This window comes from Lagopus leucura, unplaced genomic scaffold (assembly GCF_019238085.1).
Source record: "Lagopus leucura isolate 7727_CA_CO unplaced genomic scaffold, USGS_WTPT01 Super-Scaffold_73, whole genome shotgun sequence".
NCBI lineage: Eukaryota > Metazoa > Chordata > Aves > Galliformes > Phasianidae > Lagopus > Lagopus leucura.
In genome coordinates this window covers 97,427,735-97,453,083 of record NW_024962252.1, presented here as the reverse complement: position 1 = coordinate 97,453,083, position 25,349 = coordinate 97,427,735, and the positions used below count along the sequence as shown (strand labels likewise).

The window sequence follows — 25,349 nt, the reverse complement described above, 5'->3', positions numbered from 1 at the left end:
CAGCAAATCCTTGCCATACATCTGTGAGGAAGCAAGGCACAGCTGCTGCTCTTCAGCAGCCTCCTCAAAAAACACTAACATCAGCAGACACAGCTGGTTTGTGCAGCTGAAATTGGAACTCCCCCCCCCCCCAGGCACTAGAGGCTCCAGTGTTCTCACATTCTCTGGGTAGTGTGTGCACCTATACAAAATCACCTTTGCAACAAGTTATTCTTCTACTTGGCCCTGAAGCCTTGGCTTTATTCCTTCTCAGCCCAGAAGAAGCCAGCCCCACAGCTCCCAGTGCTGGAGCTCAGCACATCACCTGCAGCCATGCAAGAGAAATAGTTGAGGTGTTAAATCCCTCCAGCCACACTGTCCTGCAACAATGTAAGCCATCTGCTCATCACCAAGAACTGCTCCTTCCTGCAGCCCCATCCCTCACCTTAATCTGTCCCCACATTCCCTCCAGCCCCTTTACCTCGTGAAAGGAGAGCTGCAGGATGACCTCTAATCACCAGCAGATAGTGTTTACACCAAGGTCCTACATTACAATGCTGGAATAAAAACAAAAAACAAAAACAACAAAACGAGTTCAGTTGCTGCATCTAGATGATGGGATAGAGCAGCCTAAGTATGTTCTATCATGTTGACAACGTGCAGCATTTGGTTTAATTTTTTAGTGTTTTGATTGAGTTGTAGGGTTATTTTTGTTACTGGAGAGAGCTGCTAGTCACACCATATACCCCAGGGCAATAAGACGCAAAATTCAGCACAGGAGCCCATCAGTAGGCCAGAGGATTTGGGTAGAAGGGAGATACAGTCATGACTGGGAAGAGGAGGAGATGGTGGGAACACGGGGCAGGTTTTACTGCAGCATCACACCTTCTGTCTTTCCGTCCTAGCTGCCTGAAGACTCTTCACTCCCAATTAATCTCCAGCACCTTGATACAAGACAAGAATCAGCCCTACATTTTTATTTATCTGATTCTTTTTTAGAAGGCAGGGCATTTCAGGGGCACCATGTATACAGTAAATATGAGGGGAATGAGGAGCACCTCCTTGTCCAGAAAAGTCATAAAGCAGACAGTCACAGTCATTAAAAAAAACCATCCAGAGACACCCTTTAACAGCCAGGTTAGGCATGAGCAGGAGGTACCCATGACAGCTATGCAATGCAACATATTCATGCAAGACCTCGGAAAGCAAAGACCTGCAGGGATTTGCAGCCCCATAGCCAGAACAACGAGGGCTTTCCATGGGACAGGATTACTGGACACTGCTGCTGGAGACAAGGATCAAGAGCAGCCGAAGCAAGGGGAAGTGAATTCAGTCTCAGTTTAGGTGGTGAGGCAGCATAATGAGGAAGGGAGCTATGAATGGCAGCCCCAGGGCTGTTTGGGGTGACTCCAATGCATGCACTGAAGGAGAGGGCCACTCACTAAGGGATGGGGCTGAGCTGCCTCCCAACCGCAAGGGCATGAGTGCAGCACAAAGCACTGGAGCAGGATCATAGCACATCCACACTCACTACAGACCAACTTTTAGCTGGTTTTCAAAGTGAAGCCTCTACTCACAGCTATGGGGCTCAAGCAGGTGAACAGTACATGGCCTCAGAACTGGCCACCCTGGGCACCCCAAGCCACCAGCCCTAGGGGAATGCAGGCTTATCAGGCCAGGAGGTCCACCATCCCCAGCTCATCTGGGAAAGTGTGAGTCCCATCACAACAACTGCAAGAAATGCCTTTTCTCAGATCATACCTCACATGTGGCAAGCATTTTACAAGACAACAAAAAAAAAAAAAAAAGAAAAAAGAAAGAAAAAAAAAGATGAAAGAACAGAAATAAACCCATTGGCTGAGAAGTACAACATGGGTGTGAACCTTGGGAGCCAGCACAGATCAACAGTGTTGTGGCAGAAGAGAGCTGCTGTCCATCAGGAGGGTGGCCTAAATATACAAAATAAGTGACAGGAACGGATGGAAAAAATAAAGGTTGATGTAAACAAACAGCAAAAGAGTCTGAAATAGACAAACTGGAGAAGGGTTTGTTTCAGGGCCATGTTTTCCTGCGGAACACAATATATTACCTCCTCCCCCCCCAAGTGACAAAGCTGTAACCTGGTCTCTGTAGGGGTTACCTGCTCCATAGCGGTCTATGAGCTGGGCTCCTACAGCCAGGTAGCTTTAATTAAATTATCAGGTTTAGGACCTGCTTATTGGATGTTTCACGTATCGCAACAGTTTCTGGCTGCTTTCTTTGCTGCTATTGTTGATACAGCATCAACACCACAGTTGTGCACTGACTTCATCATATTCTAAGAGCTGGAGGTCACACCCTGAAAACGGTTCTCTCCAGTAAACTGGATGCAGTCAATGTTTGATGAGTGCTTTTGTGAGAATGCAGAATGAGAGCTGCTAACAAGCAGGAGACAGGACAGGGCAGGAGAACAGACAGCCTGTAACTGCGCTGGGATCGCTTCAGACCTCCAGGATGAGGCTGCACACCACTGCGCTCCCAGAGCCGACTGCAGAGGTTATCACATCCACACCCATTCTCTCGCAGGGCACTTACAAGCTCCCCTCTACCATTGCCAGCCAGCATGGATGAAGACAACCAGCTTTATCCCATAGCTGCTCCTCAGATCCTCCCCCAGACCCTACTTTGCAGCTGGCCAAGGAGTTCTGCCTCCAATCCCAAATGGGCAAAGAGCTGTGCAACACAGGTGTACTCAATTACTACACTCTCAAGTCAGCTCTGGTTGTCCCATCTTTGGAGAGGAGATGGATTCAGAATGTGTTCCCAGAGAAGTCAAGTCAAAGGATAGGGTTTTGGAACCCTTGTTTTACAACAAGTCCAACACCACCTCCACATACACAAAGATGTGGAGATTCTCAGTGCACACAGATGTGTTCTATTCTTAATCAAAGCCAAGATATTCTTAATGCCTACAACCTACAAGCACTTAAAAAGCGGATGCTTGACACTCACCTGTGCTAGCAGGCAGGGCCTGACCACAGATCCCACTTGAATGGCAACTTTGCACCCAATCAAGTGCTAAGAGCAAGTCCCCAGCAGCTGCAGAGGGCTGAGGGCAGGAAAGGAATGAGGTGGCTGTGTGCCATGTCTCACCAATCCATAATGGTGGCTTTTGGGAGTGGTTGATTCATTCTTTAGTGAGTAAAAATATAACAAATAGTAATAATAATAAATAAAAACCCTCTGTTCCTTGGCTAGCACATCATTAGAAATGTATCTATCTGAAATAATTAAAATTAAAAAAAAAAAAAAAATTGGCATGTTTCTCCTCCATAAAATTGCCTCTGAGGCCTTGCAAAGCCAAGTGCATTTGCAGAGTGGGAAGGGGAAAGAAGAGATTAAAATAATTACAGCTTTCCTTGAGTGGGTCTGCTTAAGAGGAGATTAAAAAAAGGCACGTCGAAAAATCCCCTTGACTCCAACCTCTGCTGGCGCCCATCTGCCATGTACTTAAGCCACCTCGGCTGCGCTCCCAGCCCAGCCCTTGGAGGCTCTGTGCATCAGGATGTGTGATGCTTCCCCTAGAAAATGAGCCTGGAGATGCTCTTGACAAAAATGCCTGCAGGCTGCAACACATCATCCCCATAGCATCAACCCAGCTTTGTTTGGTTTCCCCCCCCCCAGCTCACACTGAGGGGAGCATGGCCACTGGCCAAGCCCATGGCCATGGTACACACATGTCATACATACCTCTGTGCTGGCTCTCAAAAGTACCACTGGATCTGGTGCTCTATTTACTGCCAAGCTCTTGACCACCTTTGTAGTCCTTTATCCATATTCACCCCACTCCACTCACAGGAGCACTGTGAATGAAGATGCTGGAGAAGAACCACATCTTGCACAAGTTCAGCATCTGCAATAACCCGCAGTGGCACAGATCCACTGTTGACAGAGCCACATGGCTTTGCAAGACATCCCCAATGCACCAGACCTGCCTGCTTTGTTCCCAGTTTTCCCTAATTCCTGACAGACACAGAGGATGTGCTCCTTTGTATGTGATGCATTGGGTTGAGCTGGGTGGCACTGTGACATAAAACTTCTTTGAGAGGGGAAGGGGAAGGAGAAGGGGAAGGGGAAGGGGAGGGGGAAGGGGAAGGGGGAAGGGAAGATCCCACCCTAAGCACCAAGGAGGCAGTCGGCACCGTGACACTGAGCTGAGCCTGAACTTAGCTTGACCCTGTGTCACTCTTTGTGCCTTCCCACAGCTTTTCCTCCAGAATGGAGATGTAAAAACAAAAGATTAAAATACTGAGTGCCTGATTTCGTTAGCATCAAACTTCATTATTGCAAGCAGCTAATAGGAAATGTGGCTTAATTGTTTTAATTTGCCTGTTAATTTATTAAACAACTGTTTCCTTGGAGTACATGGCCACTTCATCTCCTACTTCTGTCCCTCCATCACCAGAGCCACAGCTCTTGTGGCAAAGGCTCTGGAGTGCCACAGCTCTTGTGGCAAAGGCTCTTCCTTAAGGTGCCAGGGGTTTGGAGGCCAAGTGCCCCAAAGCAGCGCCCAGTGGGAGTTAACACAGAAACACTGGAGCTGTTCTGCTCCAGTGTGTGCATCCTGTTACCTGCAGCATGGTTGGAGTTTCTGTCTGCAGATGGGGAACAAATGACAGAGAACATAGTTTTTGAAAAGTTTTGAATCACCCATTCGCATGTCACATGCATCAGCAGGCAGGAGAGGAGCTCCTAGGTCTCCACAGGGTGACATTAGCACATGAAGGAGAAAGAAACACATAAATATCAATAAATACCTCCTTGGCAAAGGGACAGAGAACATTTTTTTTTTTTAAACAGTTTAACAGGAATTTGGAGAAAACCTGTAGCAACTTGCACTGAATTCATGAGTCAGATATACCTCAGAAAGTATGCTGGTGATGCAGTGGCATGACTTTACTCAACTCTGCCATGCTCCTGAGCTGTACTGAGGTGCTCCATGCTGTGGGCTGCTTTGGGGACTCCTCCCTTGGCTCATGTTGAGTGTCCTTCCTCTCTGCTCTTCACTTTTTCCCAGGGTAAGAAAAACCCATCTGTGCTCTCTGGAGTTCCTGGAAGGGAGAGGAAACACATTCAAACTACAGAAACCCCAACATTACAGGCATTAAAGGCATTTTCTGAATCTGCCAAGCTTGCGCTCCAATGTGCTATGCCAGTGCTTATGTAAGCAATTAATTTACATAATAAAATTTTAATAAAGATGCCTGATGAGTGCTCAGCTGTGTTTTTCCCCACATGCGATGGAGGATTCTGTGACTAAGCTCAGCACTGCAGAGCACAGGAATCAAACCCACTCATGCAGTGTGCCAAAGAGCTGCATGGGACACCTGTCCTGGCACAAAGGGCCCCACAGAGCTGTTGAACTGTCCCTAATTAAGTGTAAGATGACTGTATTCATTCAGAGGTGCTGCATCGATCGGAGCCAGCGCTGCGTCCATCACTCACGCCGATTTAAAGTTCCCGACTCTACGGCAATCAATACATGCAAATGCAGCTGCCAGAGAATTAAGATGATTTAATTCTTACCAAAAGATCACAAGATGGAAATGCAGCTCAGGTCCACGCGACACGCTCCGGAGGGAAGTCTTGTAGCACTTAGCTGCCTTCAGTCTGTAAACAGCAGTTTAGATCTTCATCAGGAGGAACTGGGAAAAGGGAGCAGACCAGATGTGAGCAGATGTGAAATCTACTGTTGTTTGACTTTGTGTGATCTCCTATAGCCCTGACATAGAATCATAGAATTATAAAATCATGTGGGTTGGAAGGGACCCATTGAAGGCTATCTGGTCCTACCCCCCTGCTTACAGCCAGAGCTTACAGCCCTGTCCAGCCTGACTTGGGCTGTCTCCAGGAATGGGACACAAACACCTCTCTGGGGAACCTGTGCTATTGCCTCATAGCTCTTATGGAAAAAAACTCCTTCCTTATATCCCATCTAAATCTCCCCTGTTTTAGTTTGAAACCATTTGCTCTTGTCCTATCACACAGACCCTATAAAGAGCCTGTCCCTTCTTTCTTAGAGCCCCCCATTAGATAATGAAAGGGCATCCATGGACTTGGGAACCTGCTTGTGGCAGTCTCAGGAGGGCCAGTGGGAGACATCTGGTCCTGCTGGGGCGTACAGCCAGTGCTCCCTGCCTGTGAAAAGAGCCCTATTCTCTGCTCCCTGTTCCTTACTCCCTGACATGTGGAAGAGCACAGTGGTGAATAACATCAGCAGAGGAGAGAGGTTATAGAGGGGAGCAGAGAGGCAGAAAAAGAAGGGCTGAAAAAGATGACAACTCTACAAAATAAACTATTAGACAAAGCTGGTTTGAAGTCCAAATCAGTCAAAAAAAAAAAAAAAAAAAAAAGGAAAAAAAAGCTTTCACAGCTTCATAGGATTTTCAAGCTATTATGATGAAAGAAAGGATTGGAAGTTGCCATCGTCTCATCATTGCCCATCTCCGCTGCTCATCACTTTCAGGTTCCATCCTAATAACCTGTGGGTGAAGGAATCCCATTTTGAAATGATCCACTTTCATCTCTTTCTTCTCAGGAGATGATGGCACCGAGTGTCTGTCTGCTGTCCTCAAACTCTTCTGCTACCCCAGAGACCACAGCTCCTTGGGACAACATTGCCACAATCAGCCACCCTCTAATGAGATCCCCCACCACCATTATGCATATCTAAATACCAACAGGAGCCACTCAAAACCTCCAGCATACCATTGAGAGGTAATTGGAGTGTTTCTCATTTTGAAACATCAGCAATTAAAAAAAGACCAAAATGGGAAAAAAATAGATCTTTTTCTTTTGTACTCTCCCTTTTCCCCCTTTCATTTCCATTCCTTCTCTCAGACAGAGGCACAATCTGGGGAACAATGCAATTTCCAGCTGTGAAACAAGGGCAGGAGCAGTCAGCTAGCAGCTGGGCTGCTATCTTGGGTTCTTGGCCAATTAGCTGATCTGCCAATAAAGACTTCTGTATATGCAGAGACTCATGCACATCTATCTCCTATTTACCTACTTTTAGAAGTATGTATATATATAAAGACTCCTTTATCCACAACCAGATCATAAAATCATAGAATCATTAAGGTTGAAAAAGACCTCTAAGATCATCCAGTCCAATCCCAACCCATCCCACCATGCTCACTGATCACATCTTCAGTGCCACAGTTCTTGAGCACCTTTAGGGGCAGTGACTCCATCACCTCCCTGGGCAGCCTATTCCAGTGTCTCAGCACTATTCTGGAGATGAAATTGTTCCGAATATCCAACCTGAACCTCCCCTGGCACAGCTTAAAGCCATTCCTTCTTGTCCTATGGCTGTTGCCCGGGAGCAGGGGCTGACCCCACCTCACACAGCCTCCTTTCAGGTCATTGCAGAGAGCCACAAGGTCTCCCGTGAGCCTCCTCTTCTCCAGACCGAACAGTCTCGGTTCCCTCAGCTGCTCCCCATCACACGTGCTCCAAAAATGAGGTATGGCCTCACCAGTGTGGATGGCAGTGGGAGAATGTCTTCTTTCAACCAGTCCTCCAGGCTCCACTGGCAGCTAAATGCCAGGCATCAATGCTTAAGTAGCCTCATGACAGAATAAAAATTAAAAAAGAAGTGTGCAAGAGGCACATATTCACCATGCTCAGCTTCCTGTGGAGCTGCTCATGCAGATTCACCACACCTGCAATGTTATTAGAGACGAGTGGACAAAACCAAGGGTTATAGAGCTAGTTTATCTTTGTATATCTCCTTGGGTCCATTTATCACTTTGCATTTATCTCTTTGCAGATAGTGTCTCTGCCAATGCACTCCAAACTCCAGCAGAGCCAAGCCACATCTGCCTCAGTACCTGGGTGCCATTAAATGCCAGGGTACAAGCAAAGCCCAGAGTAAGGGCAGTGCAGGTCTGTCCCCCCTAAAGGGATCTTTAGGTCTGTTTTCTCCATAACACCGCAGATGGCAGCAGCCAGTGGGAGTACTGGAGGTTGGTGGAAGCTTGCAAGGTGCTGCCTCACAGCTCCATGAACTGACTGCTGGTGTTTAAGTGCCTGAGCATGATTGCAGTGCTCTGTGCAATTACTTTGCTCTCATTCTGTGACCCTGTGTGAAAATACAAGGGTTTCATCTGCAGGTTAAGCTTTTATTTCAAGCTTTGCTCAGCAACAAATCCTGCTCAGTCTTAGCCTGCAAAAAACCCAAAGATTACTCTCTAAATCAAACAGTATAAGCAAAAGCAAGAATAAGGGTGCAGATTCATAAAACAAAGTAAGGCCCAGAAAATCAGGTTATATTTCCATTGTTAGGAAATTACAGCATTGACACGATCATTTTACTGATCTGAAATACTAACCATCCAAGTCACCTCTAATTAAGTGGAAAGCCACAATATTCATTTAAATGTGCTGTATCGATTACAAGCGCTCCAAAACCAATCAATCTATCTTTCCATTTCAAGTACTGAGCTGCGAGTGAAGCAGCAAACACAGACAATGCTTGCTGACAGCTATAGAAAACTTCACCTACCAAAAACCTCCCAGCTGCCCAGCTCCTTGATACAATCCCCTCACCTCAAGCCTTGGCCACCACCTGCTCCTTCTAGAACCCAGAACCTCTCCATCTCATCCACTGCTCCTCACTGCCACTTCTTACATTAGGGTTTTGCAATGCTAAATCAGCTATGATTTCTGGGCTGTGCGCAAATAAAAGAATGGCATGAATGTGTTTTTCCATCTTGGAAGAAAAGCTATGCTGTAAGCCGTGGATCAGCTCTCAAAAGGGGATTTATTTTGCTGTTAGTCTGCTGCACGCAGTTCCTCACAGTCCAGCAGAGGAGTGTGTCCCCTTGAGGACACTCCACTTACAAGCATGTGGTGGTCCAGAGAAAAGGCACCCTCTGGGTTGACCTTGGTCACTTTGGCTACTTTTGGGCAGATTGTTTTTTTTCTGGAGTGAGGGAAAGAATCATACATTCACAGAATCATCAAGGTTGGAAAAGACCTCCAAGATCATCTAGTCCATGCATCCACTTACCACAAGTATTTCCCCACTAAACCATGTCCTTAAATGTTTCTTGAGCACCTCTAGGGATGGTGACTCAACCATCTTCCTGGGCAGCCAGTTCCAGCACCTGACTACTTTTTCAATGAAGACATTCTTCCTAATATCCAACCTGAACAAGCGCTGGTGCAACTTGATGCCATTTCCACTCATCCTATTGCTGTTACCTGGGAGAAGACCCCTCACAGCTCTGCTGCCCTTCTTGGGACACACACCAGGGCCTTGATGTCTTTCTCGTATTGAGGGGCTCAAAACTAAACACAGCACTCAAGGTACAGCCTCACTAGTGCCAGTACAGAGGGACGGTCACTTCTCTGTTCCTACTGCCAACACTATTGCTGATACAAGCCAGGATGCCACTGGCCTTCTTGGCCACCTGCGCACACTGCTGGCTCATGTTTTGCCGAGCATTGTCCAACACCCCCAGGTCCTCTACACAGTCTTCCAGCCACTCTTTCCCAAACCTGTAGTGTTGCCTGTAGGGTTGCTGTGTCCAAACTGCAGGACCTGGCACTTGGTCTTGCTGAACTTCACCCCATTGGTCTCAGCCCAGCTATCCAGCCTATCCAGATCCTTTTGTAGGGCCTTCCTACCCCCCAGGCAGATCAACGCTTCCTGCCAACTTGGTGTCATCTGCAAACTTACTGAGGGTGCACTCAGTGCCCTCATCCAGCTCATCAATAAAGATATTAAGCAGGACAGGCCCCAGTTCTGACCCCTGGGGAACACCACTCACAACTGGTTGCCAGCTGGATTTAACTCCATTCACCACCACTCTCTGGGCCCAGCCATCCAGCCAGTTCTTCACCCAGCAAAGAGTGTACCTGCCCAAGCCACAGGCTGCTGAATTGCAGCTCCCTTGCTTGTGGTGGCTTTCTCCTTTTGTTTGGCTTGTGACAATTAAGATGCCTACTGGCACTGAGCAAACTCTTACCACTCAGAACAGTTCTCTCACTTATTTCCCAAGAATCTGCAATCTTATTATCCTTAATTACGCAGCACATTATAATGCCCTAGTATTACACAAGATTTGAACTCTAGAAAAATATGCAGCATGTTATGATTTAAGTTAGTAAATACAATTTCATCTCAATAAACCTTTTTCTCAGTTTCAGATCTTGGTGAGAAAGTTGCAGCAATTGTTTAGGAGTGTCAGACAACTAAGTCACACCAAGATAACAGCAATTAGCCATACAGAGGAGCAGTGCACGTTTTGCTCTGAGTTGAGCACGTATTTCCCATTCATGAAAAGCAGCAAAATGAGAAGAGGATTTTTTATAAGAGTCATGTGTGCTGTCAGAAACAAAATATGAAAAAAAAATCAATATTAATGAGAAGTAGATAGTGAAAATGCTATAAATCTGCTGTCTGCACAATTTTCCTGAAATGCTGTTACTTTATTAAAAAAAAAAAAAAAAAAAGAGGGGAAATAAATACATAAGTGAATAAATCGAAGCAAAAGGAAACAGAAGAGAGAACAAAAGAAAGGGAAGGGGAGAACAAACCCCAGCCCAAGGACTTTGCTCACAGATGGGATGGTCTCAGCCGCTCACTTGGATGTGAATGGCGGGGCTCTGTTTGCCAGGCTATGAACTTTTCAAATGCTTGCACCATATGTGTGCTGCTGACTGGATGCTGTTTTCCAGCAAAATGAATTACAGAGGCTCCCTCTGGTGCAAATTGGATGAGTTCTCAATTTTCTTAACTTTGAAGCCTCGTGGTTTCAGCCAAACCTAATCCTTAAACACTTGGCTCGGGAGCCTGTAGCAGAATGAAGAAGTGAGGAGGCCAAATGGTGAAATGGCACCTCCCCAAAGAGGCTCCTCTTTAAGAGGCGTTCTGGTCACATTAGTGAGCAGCTTCAGGGAGCAAAGCTGATGGCTGGAGAAGTGGGAATCAAAGAGACCAGATGCCTTTGTTGCTACCTGAGCACAAGATCCAAACAATGTACTTTTAAGAAATCTGTGGGAAATAGGAATTGGATAAACTTGCTTTGTTTGGAAGAAAGCTCTTGTGTATGCTGCCTATGTGGAACAGAAATTATCTTACCAGAAATTAGGCTGCACAGGACTAATTGAGAGTATCCTAAAAGCAACCGATGAATTCTTCTGGACTTCTGTGATTCCAGTTAAGGTCTGAGAAAACTTCTCAAACACATTGCTCTGTTCCAGAAATGTTTTGAGTTCTCCAAAAACTGTTCTAAATGTTTTATTGAGGAAATGAAGCAGCTATACATGTGCTGAAATGTGAAACACTAAAAGATTTAGCGAACTCCTGCTGCAAAATTCAATCTTAAAAAATATGAAAGAGTAAGGAAAAAGTTTTTTGCTGAAAATATTGAAAAATAGGCTTTAAATTTGATAGCCTTTTAAAAAAGATTCCTTTTATTTCTGATCCTTCCATTAACTGCCTGGTTTGGGACAAGCTATAATAACCTGCCACAGAAGGAAATATACTTAATTGATAATGTCAGTGAAAGTCTTGTGGAGCCTTCCCTCAAAGGGGCTTTGAGTAGGCAGGCTCCTGTGAACCCTGAAGTCATCACTGCATTCCTTATTACAATGACATCAATCCTCAGACCAGAAACCATCTCCCTGCTTCCACAGAAACCTGATAATTACAGTAATTATCTGGTGATCCAGCATGGCTCTATTCTATTAATTGAATCTTACCTCTGTTGTTAGTAGTGCTGTCTTTAGACTGAAGGACATCAGACCCAGCATCGTAGACCCTTGGGATGATCTGTGTTGTTACGGTTCCTTTGAAGCCAGAAAGGCTACAAGCCACAACTAAAGACAACATCATAAGGTTCTCCCCCAGACTGCTTACTGAGTCAAGACATAAATGTTTGGTCAAGAAAGTAACGGCCTCATGCACACACCAACCAAAGTCCAAAGGAGAAATCCCAGTTCTGTTGAAACAGAAGGTGAAGTAAGCCTTGACATTAGTGAGGACAGATGTCCTTCAGCAAATCTCTGGATTTTTGGAGTCTTGTGGGATTTACAAGTGCTTCACAGGACCTTCCTGTATGAAGCAGCCTGTTAAGAAGCAGCTGCTCATTTGCCCAGGGCTCATTTGTCACCAGCTTCCTCCTCTTCTCTGCTCTCTGACAGTCCAAAAGACGAGCTGCCTGGATTCCTGATTCTGAGTGTTTTAAGACCTCAGATTTTATTTATGTTTATTTATTCCTCTAACTTTTCCCATTGCCTACTTCAGTAATCCTCATCAAATATTTATGCTTCTTTATTTCCCTGCTGCAGACCATTTAATCATTTCTGCGCTGCTATGGGGTTCTGTATCCCTGGTCCATTTCTTTCTTCTTAATTGCTGTGTGAAAACAGGCAATCTCTGATTTCATTCTCACAGATGCATCTTTTTATTCTCACTGTGTTCCTTTCCTACCCACCCAATCTGCTTACAGTGCAATGTTTAAGGAGGCAGCCATCACTCCTACTGTCCCTTCCTTTCCTCATGCTTTCCTTTTGATGATAAGAGTACCTTCACTTCTCTCCCCTGTGACACTGAGATCCAGATCATAATGGTCCGGACTTTCCTTCATTCAAGCTGATGTTATTGATGGCTGTGCAACCAACCTGACTAATCACACAGGAAGCACGTGAGAGGGTAGGGTTCCATCTGGTTGATTATGAAGAGCTCAATGGGCAAATAAGATGATCCATAAAATGTTAATTGTGGCCCAAACTCTGTCCGTAGCTTGAGCTGTCATTGCTCATCAAGGCTAAGCCAATTTGCACAGACCCACCTCTGGCTGAGGTGCCACCTTGTCAGTAAAACAAGTCAGTGCACTCTTTGAAATGTGTCGTGATAAATTATGTCATGATTATACATAAAGTTTCCCAGGAAAGCAATAAAACTTCACTTAATGTCAAAAAATAATATTTCACTAAAATACAGCAGTTTATGAAGATAATTCTGATTTTTGGAAAACACAGGACTTCACAAGAAACTATACAGGCAGTTTCTTCAGTATGAAAAATTGCACGTGGGATACCACCGTGGGACACTACATGGTGATTGTGGCAGGGGGCAATGGGAAATGGAAATGAACTTACACCAGATAAGTGGGAGGGGGGGTTAGGGCTGAGCCCTTGGGCAGGAAAGAGTACAGATCAAATAAAACAGCCCTGCTAAAGTGAAAGGAGGCAAACGGAGCTGCTCGGCTGTATAGAATACCTGTCACTGCACTTACTCCCCCAGAAAAGAGAAAGCGCAATCCTTTGAGGATAGAGCAGAGATGAAATATCACCGCATATCTCAAGCTCAGAGCTTATCCAGAAGAACTGGGCAAACTGAGTTGCTCCACGTTCCCAGAAAAGAAGGTCTAGGCTTGGTAACGTATGATAATATCATCTTTCTTCCCTGTTTTCTTTATTTAAAAGTTCATCTTGGTCTTATTAAGTCCATTTTAATAGTGGCACGTTTACTCAAGCCTGCCAACGCACTTTTAAGAGAGAACTGAAGTACCACACAGACATACACATGCAAGAAGCCCTGCAGGGATGCAATGCCAGCTCAATATCCCAGGAAGTTAGCAGGTTATTAAGATAAATGATTATCATGAGATTGGCTTTAAAGTTTGTAATACGTACAGAAATTTAGAGGCCTGTTTAAATTATGGCATCAAGACACTACCTTGTAAGAAAAATTCCACTCAGGTCAAGGAACACGAGATGGAGGATATATAGAAAAAAGTCCATAAATGTCCATAACCTAAAGCTGGGTTTTAAAATCAGTTTTAAGGTTTTACAAGATATTTGAATCCTCAGCTTCTGTTGAATCACAGTGTTTAAAGCATTATCCTAGTGTATAAGGAACAGAACATGGTAAATCCAAGGTATACTTGATTGGAAATGAACCTTTAAAAAAGGGTAAAGAAACAGCATTGTTTTTATTTTAAAAATAAGCAGTGAACAAGCTCTTTGGTAAAAGGAGGGGACACCTTTTCTGTCCCTGTGGTGCTTTGTGCTGCCATTACAATTTCATAGGCAATTAAATATTTTAAGTTCTGAATTATTTTTCAACGGTCTTGGGAGCCTGAAGAGGTCCCAGTTATGCTAAGTAAGTTTGTGGACAGTTTTAAATCTGGAGGAGCTTTTGACTACCCTGGGGTTTGAAAGGCCTTGCAGAGATCTAGACAAATTAGAGAGCTGAGCAAACACCAACCACATGAAATTTAACAACCAGAAGTGCTGGATTCTGCACCTGGCACAGGACAATCCTGGCTATATGTGCAGACTGGAGGATGAGGGGCTGTAGAGCAGCCCTGCTGAAAGGGATCTATTTGCTCATGGCAAGTTGAACATGAGCCAGCAGTGTGCCCAGGCACTCGAAAGGGAACAGTGGAACTGGAACCACGATAGCAATTAAATAAAAAAAAGTAACCAAGATGGACATTCAGTCTTATCAAAACAGAGTCAGTGGGCAGGCTGCTCTGGATAAATTCCTGCTGTCACCAAAGTCAGAGAGAGAGTTGTCAGTGCACATACTAGAGGCTGAGGTGAGACCACATGAGTGTCAGAAAGCTGTCTTGCCCTATCCGTGAAGTAGGGATGGTGACTCTGCTTTTCTTCCTTGCTGAAGTTCTGCTGTCTATTTACACAGTCCCAGAACATCCTTAGTAGAGCAGGACCTTTTGTTCTTTCACATTCATTTCTTATGTGGGATGTGATGTTTGAGGTCAGTCCAAAAGCCCCTGGGTAAAATGGTTTTGCACTGTTTTCTTCTTAAAAATGATCTTTTAAGACTAACTACTTCCTCTCCTTCATTCTTGCTGGCTCTGTACCTTCCAGTATTGCAAACCCCTCCAGACAATTCATTTCTTGTAGCTCACCCACAGAAGTGGCCTCTACCATTTAGCATGCCTGTGTTTGGAGCAGGTTGTAACAGTGGTTTGCTACCAGCACCTTCAGCACCTTTGCAAAGACAGGCACTGAAGGACATCTCTGGAGATCAGCTATGCACAGTGGGGTGTCCTACAACCCCAGAGTCATCTCAGGAATTGCTCGTCTGTTAGGGAATCAGAGTCATAGAATCGCAGAATGGCCTGGGTTGAAAAGGACCGCAGTGCTCATCTAGTTTCAACCCCCTGTTATGTGCAGAGTCACCAACAACCAGACCAGGCTGCCCAGAGCCACATCCAGCCTGGCTTGAATGCCTCCAGAGATGGGGCATCCACAGCCTCCTCTTTTCTCTCTACAAAAAGGAGAGACAGAAGAGAATTTGATAAAAGTCATGGAGCTCAAGTCCTGTCCTGTGTTTTCAGTTGAAAAGAATAGCTTGAATCAGTATCAGGTGTGATAATGATGAATATTGGAGTGGGCATTTAGGGATAAGAGAGCATCTCAAAGGCATCCCCACTGGGTAACTGAACAGTTCATGGGCTGTACCTTGCAGAAGGAATATGGTTTATAAGAAAATGTTTCCATGGTACACAGAGTTGGTGTTTGCACTGCAATACTGCCAAAGAAGAAACTGAAATTTAAGTGAGGTTGCAGGAAGAAACAGCAGGCTTTTTATGGTGTAAGAGCTGTTGTTCAAGGTCGGTGATAAATAATTCTTGTGTTTAAGATAACACAAGACATGCAGAACTAGAGATAAAATGAAATTCTGCACTGAAAGTAGACAGACTTGTACATCAAGCCGCCCTACGTGTATTACAAACTGATTGTAACAAGGACTACATCTTTGGTCATCTTCCAGAGGAAAAGATTTGGACAGAAAAGAAAAAAAGCCTCAAGATATCCCTTTGTAGTGGAAGAAGCTCTGTTTCAGATCCTCTGCTGTTAAGAAGATGCTCTTCTTCTTTCTTGAAGAAGACTAAGACTCAGCAAGGAAACATAATTCACATCATTCCCACTTGATTCATCTGCCCAGTGGGTCACTTGCTCTGCTATCTGGTGTGTAAGAGACCATCAGGAGGTTCTTCAGGACTTCAGATGAGAGCAAGATTATCTGAAAACAAGGAGAGGGCTGTCAAGGTGAGCATCACCTCGAAGATAGTGAAAGGATGTGAGATATTAGCACATGAAAACAAATGGAGAAAGTTGAAATAACTTTGAAAACAAATGTTTGAAAAAGATTGGGAAGATCAAGCAGAGAAGACAGCATGAAAAATGAAACCGTCAAGGAGATAATGAGGCATAAATGGCTGTCAGAGAATAGGAAGCTCCAGTGGGTGGATCAGATGCATGTGACAGAAAAGTGAAAACAGCCAAAACAAGTGATGAAGTGGGAGCTTAGATCTTCAAAGAATGCCAGGCTATTCACTAGAGGACTAATACACTTTGAAGCAAAGGATACAGTCAGGAAGGTAATTGAAAGGAGGTAGGGAATGGCTGGGAAGAAGACAGCTATTAAGTCAAGGGTCAAAGAGAAGTGGTACAAAGCAGGGTGCTGACAGAGACCAAAGGGAGACGGCTTTTCATGTTCTATGGGAAGTGCCATTAGAGCAAGGGGCACAGACTGGGCTTGTCCAAGTCCATGGGGAAACAGCAGCTAGTTCGGGCTGACCTTTGACAGTAGGCAGGCATGGACAGAGGGAATGTGGGCTTCAGAATAGCAACAAAATAGACCTGCTGGTGGTAAATTAAGGGTGTCAGTGTATGGCTGGGAGGGGGTAAGGAGTGACACCAGAAGCCTTGAATTTAGTATTGACATGCTTTCTGTTCATCTGCTTTCCAAAGTGGTCATGGCGAGGTACCAGGAAAAGCCTGGAGTCATTGCAGGCTTTATGGGCGGTGAAGAAGAAACCACTGGAGCTTTTAGGTAGCTGTCCTACCATCATTCTGTAATGACACATTTTTACAAGTGTTGATTTTCTGTCCGCTAATTTTATCCAAGTTTAATTAAAAGCAACCAGAGAGAGTAAGAGAGACAGAGGAGGGGGGGAGATAAAGTTACTGGACTTCACATTCCACAGACACAAGCACGATTTGGCAACAAAGTGAAGCTCTTGAGGTTTTCTTCCTATTTTTTTCCTGTTTTTAATGATATGTGCTAAGTTTATATTTATGGAGCCGCAGCTCCCTTGCGCTGTCACTTCTGGCTGGCCTCATTACAGCTCTCGCAGCACATGGCCGTTAATACTAATTCCATAATGACAGTGGAGCACTGAAGTAAAATTTAACAGTTCCTCAGTTAATCATTAAAATTAGCCTATCTCAGTGGATGCTGGATCTTCTAATGTTTGAGAGCAACGCAATTTCAGGTAATAAATGAGATGGTGAAAGAGGGTTTTTAATGTGTTATCACCCCGTGGAGGGCAATATGAGTGCCTTCATCCTGGCTCAGAAAAGTTGGAAGGAGCTGCGCGAGCCAAAGGCTTTCTGCAATGGTTCAGCAGGCAAAACCTATTTGGACACAGCCATAAGGCATCAAGAGGTCAAAGAGGCTTAAGCAAATCAAAGATAACCGGAGCACAGCGTGTGAATGACCACGTCGTATTTTCTGATGTACTTTCAGAGGTGTTGCTGGGTAGAAGGAAATGAAAAGGGAGGCACAGTGTTGGTCAGGATGATATGCACTGCAATTAACCCTGCCAGGCACAGATGCCTGGGGCTTTTTCAGGGCTTCAGTCAGATTTCTTTTATTATTATTATTCACTATTTTCTATGTTATTATTCCCAAATTGGATGGTGTTGCCTACAAGATGAAATGCCGTGGCATGACCTTGAGATTGATGCAGCCTCAGAAGCTGGGGGGGACATTAGAAATGGCTCAAGAAAGGGGCAGCTATCCTGTCAGGTTAATGAGGAATTCCTGCCAATGAAGGCTTTTCATCAGACAAAAAAGCAAACAAACAAAAAAAAGAACGAAACGAAAAGCATTTTATCACTGGAAAGACAAGATTTGCAACAATAAAAGATAAACATTTTTACAAGCAGATGACTGGTGGGAAATCATTATTACAGATGCTTCAGAAATAGTCACTGTTGTCTCTTCTCAAACGTTTCTGCTTAAAAGTTGCAGACAAGTTTTCTTAAATAATGGTCTCAAAATCTTTGCCTCATTCCAAGAAGAAAACCACTGAGCTAAATAACTGCTGAGCTAATAAACACTTTAACTTGTGGTCTAGTTGCTCCTTTATGAACTACTGTCTTTAACATTATTGCCTTGAGCGTTGTGGCCACACAAATCTGTCTGTGCTCTGTAGGTGGAGGATTTAGGATGTAAGTTGGTGCAAGCAGGGCCACTGAATCCATTTCAATGGGTGCAGTCCATCAGTGTGGTACAGCCAGGCTCTGCAGGGGCAAGGAGCAAAGAGTGCCCTGCATGGTGTGAGTGTGGAGCAGTTTGGGGAAGGGCATAGAGCAGGGACTTGCGCTCATGCTGTGCAGTTGCTCTAGGGCAGGCATGTCCAACCCATCCTGTGGCTGCCCCCTCACCCACACCATCATAGCAGCAGCTCTGCCCCACCGAGAGGCCTAGCTTTATGGCAGTATGCACATCTGTGAACAACTGCTCTCAAAGATGGAGCACACAAAGAGTAAAATGTCATCAAAAATCTCTGCTGAACATCTGAGAGCTCACTGTGAACAGCTACCACCGCCATCAAACCAGCCTGATGTGTTAACATCACAAAAACAAGGTCACACACTCCTCTAGCTTTATGGTTTTGTTGCTCTCTTTTATGTTTTAATAATAAAAAATATATTAAAAAAGAAACTTTGTTACTTACATACATTAACTATATTCTATATTTTATAGGCAGCCTGAAACACTTCCTCTTCACTCAGTGCAGCCCAACCAAGCCAAAAGGCTGGACACTCATGCTCTAGGGACCTTCCCAGCCCCCAGCACCCACTGGGAGCCTGTAGAAGTCTACAGTGACAGGTCCCTAAACCAAACCAGGGATGCACTGACCAGGGCCATCCCACCATAACATATCTTTTTCTGAGCATAATCCTGACCCAAGGGAGAAAGGCAGCAGTGCTGCCAGCCAGCTATGCTGAATTGCCCCAACATCTGAGACGCATGCTTGCTGATGCCTCACATGTCCCTTTCTTTCTCCTCCTTTCTCCTCTCTCTTTGCCTCCTGCCCAACAACATCCACCAAGCCGGGTTTTTCTCCCTGAGCACTTCTGTGAGTCCATGACCAAAAACAAAGCCTGAAATATTCTGAACAGGAAGACACTGGTACAAGTTGGGGGAAGGTAGACCGACTGATGATACCACATACAATGCTTCTCTTCCTTCAGCAATGAAGCTAAAAGGAAAACACATCAGTAGAGAGGAATGCTGCATTTTCAGGACTCAGCATTCTCATCTTTCCTTTTCAGTGTCCACACATACTATTTTCAGGAAAATAGGAGCTGCTCTTCATAGCAGAAGCACCTGCAAGAGCTCACATAACTTTGCCTCTTCTCCCTCCTGCCCTCCCAGGAGATGCTGAGGCCCTCCCTTCATCTCAAAAGACTGCTGAACCCAGGGTTCATTTTTAACACCATTGACTGTCTATGAGAGATCAAGGCCAACCGTAACTCTTCTTCAAGCACAGAGCAGGGACGTTTTGGCTGGCCTGCCTCTGCCCTGTGTTTTGTGCAAGGTCACTGCTCCAGGCTAGTGAGCCTGTGGCTGTGGGGCAGGTCCTTGGCATGGGGAGAGAAGTGGAGCTTGGTGCTGCAAAGCTGCCTGCAGCTGGGATCAGTTGTTTGGTGGCTGGTATGGCTGCAGAAAACACACCCAAAATACTTTTTTCAAAGCAAACCAATACTAACTCATCAGGCATAGCACTAAAATGAAAATTGAACAACGTGTTTAACAAGCAGAGAACAAGATCAGAGGGGACTGTTGCGCAGCAAGGCCTTCTTTAGGTGGCAAGAACAAAACAAAAATATATGGAATAAGGTTAGCTAACTTTGTCCGTCCAAATGAATGTTATAAGGACAGATATTCTGTTCACATGTACCCTTTCAGCAGCGTGTTTAATTTGTTAAGCCCAAGTGGATTCATAAAGTGAGGCCCTTTATCTTCATTAAAACTGATGAGAATGAATTGCAAGACGTGCCATTATTATTCTGGCTTGATTCATTCTGTGCACGAGCCTCCAAAGCGTTCAAGAGCACAAATAGGCTGCAGCATGGCCAGCTTAGGCTTTGCCACTGCTGCACTGACAAACCTGAGCCATCCTTTCCTTCACTCCAGGATATGTAAAAGTAATAGCAGTCCAGCAGCAGCAGTAAAAATAATGATAATAATAATAATAATAATAATAAGGAGGAGGAGGAGGAGGAATTAGAGGAATTGGTTTTCTGTTGTCAAAAAGGGACTGTCACAAAAGCAGCAAGCAGACTGTGGAACAGCTCTAGAGCCTTTGCAACACATTGCTTCCTGTCCCTCAGAATATGATAAAACAGTTATGTAATTTTGGAAACACCTCTTTCCAGGCTTACAAAGATTTTAATTAACACTTTGTTCATTACAACATTACTCTGTTCATACAGACGCAGAGCTGTGTCTCTTCTTGCTCTCAGATTCCCTGTGCTATGCACCTTTCTTTTGCTGTCTCCTCCTTGCACTGACATTGCTTCCAGAGCTTTTCAAAGCTTTCTGAAACAGCCTATTACTTGGGCCATCAGTCAAAATTAGGCCAAGAAGGAGATTCAAGAGTAAGAAAAGTACGTAGCCCAACTGCTCCAGCTAGCGCCTGCAGGCTACGCAGAGCAGCCTTGGGCAGGGCATAGCCATAAGTCTTTTGCTAAATGATAAAGGTTGCATAGGAGATGGTAACAGCCTGTAAGCAGGGATGGTATGTATCACAGCTTCAGGAAAAGGCATGTATTGGACCATCCAGAAAGTTGCATTATTGGATGGGAAGGCAAAATGCTACAGCTGAACGACAAAACAGCTTCTAGAAAAACTTTGCTGTCCTGGTGGAGCCCTACATGAACATAGAAGCCCTTAAACTAAAGTCATTTTTTCAGGATCCCCTTAGGTAACTGAACACGTAGGACACAAACTGTCAGCCATCAGAGTTGCCATATCCACAGCTCTGATTTGCTCCAGCAGTGATGTTCCAGCACACACCCAGGCACTTTATGAACCATACAGTGCATGGTTTTAGTCAGAGCTCACCAGCAGTGGGACTGTCTTCCCATGCAAGGATGTAACCCTGTAAGTCATTTTTACCTTCTAGAACATGGCTATGGCCTGGTCACCTGAAGAAGCTTTGAAGAATTTGATCTCCTGTCTCTTCAGGACAACAGCCCTGTTGCTGTTAGTTCATTAACAATATTCCCATCCCTGGCTTTCTTGAGGCAAGCAGATGTACCAGAAATGGTAAGCACTGATTGAAATGCACCTGCAGGGTAAATGAGACCTCCTCCATGGTAGCTTCACTATGCCAAATCCGTACCCTCACACAGGTGTGAGCAGGAGAATTGCCATTAAAAACAAACAAACACCAAACCAACAACAAAAGCCCTCTTGTCCTTACAAAAAAAGTACATCTCATCCCTCACAGTCTGATACATCAGGAGTCAAACCATGAACCTATGAACAGCACCTCTACACACTCCATGGGAAAGAGTGCAACCTGACTATACAGTTCATTCATTCATCAATCACCTCTTTTTGTTACAGTTGGTGCTTTGAGATCCTCTGGCCAAAAATGAGGAGCCTGTGTTGAGTTTTGAGCATGGTGTGTGCACCCAGAGTGCATTCACCAGCAGCACTGTTACTGGGGACTCCTTGGTGCAGTTTAATGGGCTCGTGTCATCGCTCCCACCCTGGATTTGGATCTAGGTGTTGACCCAAATCCTTGGATATCGGGTAAGCCAATGTGGCTTGCTTCATGATTAAATTCAAGAGCCTGCACTTGGATAAGCAGTTGCTGACTGTAAAGCCCTTACCCGATAGACTAGCACTGCTCTGAGGCTTCTCACAGACACTGCACAGGAATGGAAATCACAGTGAGCTTTGGGGCAGCAGGCTGAAGGAAGTGCATCTGTAAGGAAAAGGCAGAAGTGGATGGCCTGGGGACACGTCCACGCTCACGTTTCCACAAGGGGCACGTAGATCTGATGATGAGTGCTCCTGAGGGCACACAGCTCTCCGTGAGCAGAAATGAGCCCAGAGCCTCTGGGGCTTCAGCTCATTTTGCTGTTTGAGGACGGGCATCCTCACCAGGTCCCAGCAATCAGATTTGGCCTAGCTCCATGGTGTTTCTTTTTCCTTCTCTCTTGGCTTTGTTAAACTCCAGACAGTTGCTCCTGATCTGCATCGTCTCGCCGGCGCATGCTGCGACATCTGTTTAATGTGCTGTTGAGGAAGGATGGGGAGTGAAATGATACCGGCATATCGGTTATTAGTTTTTGAGGAGCTAACGGCTCTTTCTGGCATTTTGATGACAGCACTGTTCTTTAGAGGGTCTTAAAATACAAATACAGACGTGAGCAGAAGTCCAGGCAGAAGAGGCAGGATGAGACGCTCGGGCTGGGTCTGACCTCAGGACAGGCCCTTACTTGCTTTGCTGGCTGACTTAAGTGATGGGAGGGATGCACGTAACCAGGGGGAGGCTTTTTGTTCATGTGTTTTTTCTTTAACACAGCTGCCAGACACCCAAATTGGTGCTTGGGTACCTCAGGAGGAAAACAGTTCTTTCCGGGAAAACTTGCTTGTGGCTTCTCCACTGGCATCTCTGGGCAAAGCTGGGTGCACCAAATGGTGAGTGAGCCTGAGGGTGCCACGGCTGTTTGCAGAGAGCACAGAGACAGCATGAAGAGCACACACCTGCCGTTCCCCGAGGTCAGAGAGCCACGCGGATTAACAATTAGCAATGAGTATTTAGCTTGCTGAAAGACCTAAACACAGCAGCAGGAAGCTCGTGCTGGGGAGCTTTAACTAAACTAACCAGCTTGCAGAGTAACACACAGGAGATCTCAAGCTGACAGAGGGGAAAGCTGCTCGCCAGAAGGGATCCCAGCTCGGGGCTGGAAACGTGCAGCATGGCCGTGCCGTGGGGCTGCCAGCCACTGCTAGGCTCGGCACAGCCAGCTTTGCTCTAATTACACAGCCTCTGGCTGCTGGCCAGGCTCCTGGTGTTTCCTTGCCCCCGGGCTGTGAGAAAGAAGCCAGAATCATTCTGTCTGGGATTCTGTGCTCGCGTTTGGATCTTGCAAAAATGGATGGGGTTTTTTAGACCCTCTCCTTTCCAGTGGCACAGCTCACCCAGCTCAGCTCTCTCAAGATTGAATGCTTTTGTCCCCAGGCTTCTTCAGGCAAGGTTTTGGCATTTGCTTGGCACCAGCATTTTCGTTGCCCTTCATTTGCCTGTCCACTGAATAGGGATGCTCTCAATTTCATTTGGTTTGGAGCCCCAGGTTGAAAAAATCAGGCGCAGGCTTCACTGTCATTTCATTACGTTTTACTGCCACTGCCGAGCAAGGGTCATTAATTTGGACGCTGCCTCCTCTGGTTATATAGAGGGGTAGAACAACAAATCTTACAAATAAAAGCTCATCGTATAAAATAAACACGCTCATTCACACGTATTTCCCCTCTGGTATATAATTACTAGAGTCCAGCAGTGAACCGCGTGCTTTGCACTACAGCACTCTGCAGCTCCTGAGTGAGCCTGGATTCCATCGTTCTTCATGCGTGGGATGGCACATAGACAAGATGATTTTGAGAAAAGCCTAAAAAATCAATGTGTGGAGTAATGCAAATGGATTTAACCTCTGTCACAGGCAAAAGCCCCACCCAGCCCCGACTGCTGCCAGGATGCTACTACCAGGTAAACACAGTGAGCATTTGAGTGAAGAATGGGTGCAAAATTCACTTCTGAGTTGTTCTCGCCAGCCTTGATCATCACAGAAGGTCAAGTTCATACACAGCTGGGTCGATGCCAGCATGTAAATAATGCCACTTTCTCTCTCCTGCCCCACAGCAGGCAGCTGGATTAACACATCACCATTTTGGGGTTGAATTGCTCTACTGTGACCAGTGGGTGTTCAGCAGAACTCCGGTGATGGCATTTCCTGGCCCAGGAAAGGACACACACAAGAGATGCCAGGCATCAAAACCATTTCCTCCATTAGGCATTGCTACACTAGGTCCAAAGGCAGAGAGCCTGAATGATGTTGGTCACACTGCCACAACCCCTTGGTGCTACGTGCTGTAACAGGAGGGGTGAGGATTCTTCCACCTGCATGCAGACACATGACGTGAGGGATGTCAGAGGTCCTTTCTCCACACTGGGGCACATTGGATGCACAGGGGCCATGCTCGATGCCTGCTCCGTTTTCTGCACAGTCTGTGCTCTCAGCAGCACCAGACCATGGCAACTTTTAAATGATGTTTTTGAGGGAGGGATAATTACCAGCTTTTAGCTTGCTTACCAACTTCAACACTATCAAACCTAAATGCACCCTCTCCTTTCTGAGGAATTATCACCCTGTAATGCAATACCTTTGGCTCACATTGATCCAGCCGTGGTGGATTATGCACAGCTGTTGGCAGATAAGATGGAAAATATGAACCAGCCCCTTCTAAGCGCTGGTACCATACAAAGCATTTATTGAATAGCAATCTAAACATTCAGGCTGGTCCTCTCAGATAACCTAATCTATTCCTACGTTAACACCTCCACGCTGAAAGGAATCAATTATGTCTATCAGTCCATATAGATTGGGTGCTGCGCTTCTGGAAGCTTAGTCTTGTCCCTTCATTATTGGGCAATCAATAAATCCTTTCAGTAGGAGCATTTTGCTGTTACATAATGAAAAAAAAATCATATAAGTTTAGCTTCAGCTGATCCTCTCTGTTGTCCTTTTGGGGCTTGGATTCTTTTTTAATGGGGGGAGGGAAGGTAGATTACAATTATAAATTAAGTCCACAAAGCAGACCTGAAACAGAAACCCAACCTGCACTTTCACAAACAGAGCATTCTTTATGCTGCTTACAAGAAAAGATTAGAATAAAACTAGCAATAACCTTGAATTTTCCTTGAATTAATTACCACTCCTCCTTTATTAATAAGCTGCAGAAGAACTGCCATAGCAACAGTGGCAGCTCATTGAGGAAACACAGCCCTGAATGTGTGGAAGTGGCTGTGCAGGGGGGACTGGAGCATGGTTCCTAGGGCACCCCATGACAAAAAAAATGGGTCAAAAAGATCAGCAAGTTCTTTACATCACTGTTGAAGGCAGTGGACATTGCTCTTGTTCCCCTGTTCCTCAGAGAGAGATCTGCCTTTGTCACTGCATCCTCTTCTATGCTTCTGTGAACTTTCTCTGGCACTGAGCTGAAAGAAGGGTGCCAAGGAGAACGAATT

The 25,349-nt window shown here is 45.3% G+C and overlaps 2 long non-coding RNA genes across 2 annotated transcripts in view; both read right to left on the bottom strand.

The window, feature by feature from the left end:
• LOC122186068 overlaps window positions 1-1,187 on the bottom strand; it is a 34,627-nt gene extending 33,440 nt beyond the window's left edge. The window contains exon 1 of the long non-coding RNA XR_006181051.1: window positions 461-1,187. This is a non-coding gene — a long non-coding RNA (uncharacterized LOC122186068). The remainder of the gene's footprint in view (window positions 1-460) is intronic.
• A 2,922-nt stretch (window positions 1,188-4,109) lies between these two features.
• LOC122174916 overlaps window positions 4,110-25,349 on the bottom strand; it is a 59,401-nt gene continuing 38,161 nt past the window's right edge. The window contains exons 2-3 of the long non-coding RNA XR_006177261.1: window positions 5,545-5,663; window positions 4,110-5,069 (exon numbers count right to left, since the gene is read on the bottom strand). This is a non-coding gene — a long non-coding RNA (uncharacterized LOC122174916). The remainder of the gene's footprint in view (window positions 5,070-5,544; window positions 5,664-25,349) is intronic.